Genomic DNA, 3,448 nt, shown 5'->3' with positions numbered 1-3,448 from the left:
CATTGTGATTTTTGAAGCACATAATGTTTGGTTTCACAGATTTGCAGTTGAAGATGAATTTTGCCTCAGAAAGAATCATCTGAGTGAACTCCGGGAGTTGGTGATGGACAGGGAGGCCTGGCGTGCTGCGATTCATGGGATCGCAAAGAGTCGGACATGACTGAGCGAGTGAACTGAACTGAACTGAAGAATCATCACTCTCTTCTCACCCTCTGACATGATTTAGGACATGACACTTTCAACTTTAGATTTTGGAATGAGTCAATGAAATGAGTCAATTGAATGAGTTAAGAATTTTGGGGCTGTTGGAATTTAATGGATATATTTTGAATTCTGGAGCTGAATATTTGTGTCTCCGTTGACATTCACATGGTGAAGCACTAACTCTTAGAGTGTGGTGCTTGGATATGGGATCTCTGAGGGAGTGATTAAGATTAAATGAGATCATAGGGTGGGGCCCTGAGCTGGTAGGACTATTGTTTTTAAAAGGAGAGATATCAGGGAGCATTTTTTCTCTTTCTGTGCACACAGGAAGAAGAGGTCATGTGAACACTCAAAATTAGCTGCCACCTACAAACCAAGATACAAGCAAAGCTATGGGAGATGATGGAATTCCAGCTGACTTATTTAAAATCCTCAAAGATGATGCTGTTAAGGTGCTGTGTTCAATATGCCAGCAAATTTGGACAACTCAACAGTGCTCACAGGACTAGAAAAGTTCAGTTTTCATTCCAATCCCTGAGAAGGGCAGTGTCAAAGAAGGTTCAAACTACAACACAATTGTGCTCATTTCATAAGCTAGTAAAGTTATGCTCTAAATTCTTCAAGCTAGGCTTCAATAGTACATGAAATGAGACCCTCCAGATGTACAAGCTGGGTTTTGATAAGAAAGGAAACCAGAGATCAAATTGCCAACATTCGCTGGATCAAAGAAAAAGCAAGGGAATTCCAGAAAAACATCTACTTCTGCTTCATTAACTATGCTAAAGCCTTTGACTGTATTGATCACAAGAAACTGTGGAAATTTCTTCAAGAGATAGAGTACCAGATGACCTTACCTGTCTCCTGAGAAATCTGTATGCAGATCAAGAAGCGACAGTTAGAACTGGATGTGGAACAACTGACTTGTTCCAAATATACATCAAGGCTGTATATTGTCACCCTGCTTATTTAACTTATATGCAGAGTACATCATGTGAAATGCCAGGCTAGATGAAGCACAAACTGGAATCAAGATTGCCAGGAGAAATATTAATAACCTCAGATGTGCAGATGCTACTACGCTAATGGCAGAAAGTGAAGAGGAACTAGAGAGCCTCTTGATGAGGATGAAAGAAGAGAATTAAAGAGTTGGCTTAAAGCTCAACATTCATTTTGATATTTGGCAAAACTAATACAATTATGTAAAGTTTAAAAATAAAAAAAAAAAAGCTCAACATTCAAAACACTAAGATCATGGCATCAGGTCCCATCATGTCATGTCAAATAGATGGGAAAAAGTAGAAACAGTGACATAATTTATGTTTTGGAGCTTCAAAATCACTGTGGATGGTGACTGAAGCCATGAAAATAAAAGACACATGCTCCTCAGATGAAAAGCTATGACAAACTTAGCATTTTTAAAGGCAAAGACATCACTTTGGCAACAAAGTTCCATAGAGTCAAAGCTATGATTTTTCCAGTAGTCATGTACAGATGTGAGAACTGGACCATAAAAAGGCTGAGCACCAAAGAACTGATACTTTCAAATTGTGGTGCTGGATAAGACTCCTGAGAGCCCCTTGAACAGCAAGGAGATCCAACCAGTCAATCCTAAAGGAGATCAACCTGCATATTCACTGGTAGGACTGATGCTGAACCTGAAGCTCCAATGCTTTGATCACATTAGGCAAAGAGCCAACTCAATGGAAAAGACCCTGATGCTGGAAAAGATTGAGGGCAAAAGGAGAAGGAGGAGACAGAGGATAAGATGGTTGGATGGCATCCCTGACTCAACGAAATGAGTTTGAGCAAACTCTGGGAGATGGTGAAGGACAGGGAAGCCTGGGTTGCTGCAGTTCATGGGGTAGCAAAGAGTCAAACATTACTTAGAGACTGAACAGCAACTAAACAACAAACCGAGGGAAGAGGCATCAGAATGCAAACAATCCTGCCAGTGCCTTGATATTACACTTCTCAACCTCCAGAAATGTGAGAGATAAGTTGAAGTGTTTAGGCCACCCAGTCTGTGGTATTGTGTTATTAGCCCAAGCAGACTAATACAAACACGCTTCTGTTTGATATATGAATGCTGCAAGCTGTATTTGAGTTAAAATAGTTAGAATTTTGACTGCAAGTTATGTCTTTAGGAAAGTATTTAGATAGCCATCTGCAAATTTTATCATAACCTTTTATTTTTGTGATGGAGATATATAACTTTTTCTGAAGAAATTGCAGCTGCTTTCCCCAGGAAATGAATGTATTCACATAATTACGATGTTTTGCCTTAGTTTTACGGGAGAGGAGAATTCCTGCACTAAGGACTGACTTGCTTTGAATCAATCCTTAGATACTCAAAAAATCCTTACCTTGGTTGTTCAGAATGTTTGATTAAATATTTTGCATAACATGGCTGCCCTGTCAAGTGTACTTGGTTTAATTTATCAGAGTCTAATGGTATCTCACTTTACTGAAGCATCACATTAGTGAATATGTTGAGTACAAAGATGAGAGAGACTGAGTTCTACCTTTAAGAAGCTTACACTCTCTTTGAATAAATAAATAGAAGCAAATAAGATTCTTTTGGTTTCTGCTTGTCCCTTTATTTATAGTTCATGGTCTCAAAACTAGCTAAGAACTATAATAAGCATGCAAGAAAACAATCTAAAGACATCGGGAGTCCAAGAGACTGTTCTATACATCTGTGTCTCTTTTGCTGTCTCGCATACAGGGTTGATGTATAGAACAGTCTTTTGGACTCTGTGGCAGAGGGAGTTGGGGGATGATTTGGGAGAGTGGCATTAAAACATGTATAATATCATATAAGAAACGAATTACCAGTCCAGGTTCGATGCAGGATACAGGAAGCTTGGGGCTGGTGCACTGGGATGACCCAGAGGGATGGTACGGGAGGGAGGTGGGAGGGGGGTTCAGGATGGGGAACATGTGTATACCCGTGGTGGATTCATGTTGATGTATGGCAAAACCAATATAATATTGTAAAGTAATAAAAAAATAATAATAAAATTAAAAAAAAAAAAGACCGGGAGAATGTGGCCATCTACATGTCAAGGAGAGAGGCCATCAGAAAAATAAATAAATAAACCCAACCCTACTGATGCCTTGATTTTGGATGGGTAGCCCTCTGAACTTTGAAGAAATAAATTTCTGTTGTTAAGCCAACAAGTCCTCGGTACTTTGTTACATCAGCCCTAGCAAACTAACACACCCATTAAAATGAACTGAACTA

The sequence above is a fragment of the Bos mutus genome, chromosome 24 (genome assembly GCF_027580195.1).
Source record: "Bos mutus isolate GX-2022 chromosome 24, NWIPB_WYAK_1.1, whole genome shotgun sequence".
NCBI lineage: Eukaryota > Metazoa > Chordata > Mammalia > Artiodactyla > Bovidae > Bos > Bos mutus.
The sequence above is the reverse complement of the archived record's forward strand: the minus strand, read 5'-3'. Positions refer to the sequence as shown.